This window comes from Acomys minous (assembly GCF_964271855.1).
Source record: "Acomys minous genome assembly, chromosome: 9".
NCBI classification, from domain to species: domain Eukaryota; kingdom Metazoa; phylum Chordata; class Mammalia; order Rodentia; family Muridae; genus Acomys; species Acomys minous.
In genome coordinates, this window is record NC_140490.1 from 69,879,638 (window position 1) to 69,880,139 (window position 502).

At 31.3% G+C, this 502-nt stretch overlaps 1 long non-coding RNA gene across 2 annotated transcripts in view; it reads right to left on the reverse strand.

Annotated features, from left to right (window-relative positions):
- Positions 1-279: 279 nt before the first annotated feature.
- The window catches only part of LOC311604525, a 22,780-nt gene continuing 22,557 nt past the window's right edge, over positions 280-502 (reverse strand). For both annotated transcript variants that reach the window (XR_014781541.1, XR_014781542.1), the window contains exon 5: positions 280-502. This exon is cut by the window's right edge and continues 1,198 nt beyond it. This is a non-coding gene — a long non-coding RNA (uncharacterized lncRNA).

Consider the following 502-nt stretch of genomic DNA (forward strand, 5'->3'; position numbering starts at 1 on the left):
GTAGTAGTATAACCAGTCTATGAGATATTACATATTTATATAAAGAATGAGATACTTCCACATATTAATCTATATCACCACACAAAAGATGGCACTATGTATTTATGTATGTGCCTACTTAGTATCTATATAACACATATTCCTATAAATGTTATCTAAAATATTCTAAGAAGAATTAAAATATTTATTGAACATGCATTAATATGTACATTTCCAAGAAGAAGCACAGGATACTTTAAACAAGGCACCAGCCAAGAGAATTAAGGAAATAGTGTTTTAAAGTGGATAAAGATCACTTGCGGTGATGCAAGGACTTTCATGGATCCTTGTTTTTAAGTCACAGTATATTATAGGTATAAAAGGATATTGAATTTGACTGAGGTTTTTGAGATGAAATCTTTCTTCTGCCAAGGAACCCTTTCTAGGTTAGAAGTGGATGGGGAATTTCCTGGAATTTGAGTAGGTGGAAAGCAGACATTGTAAACAAATAAAAGAAAAAGAG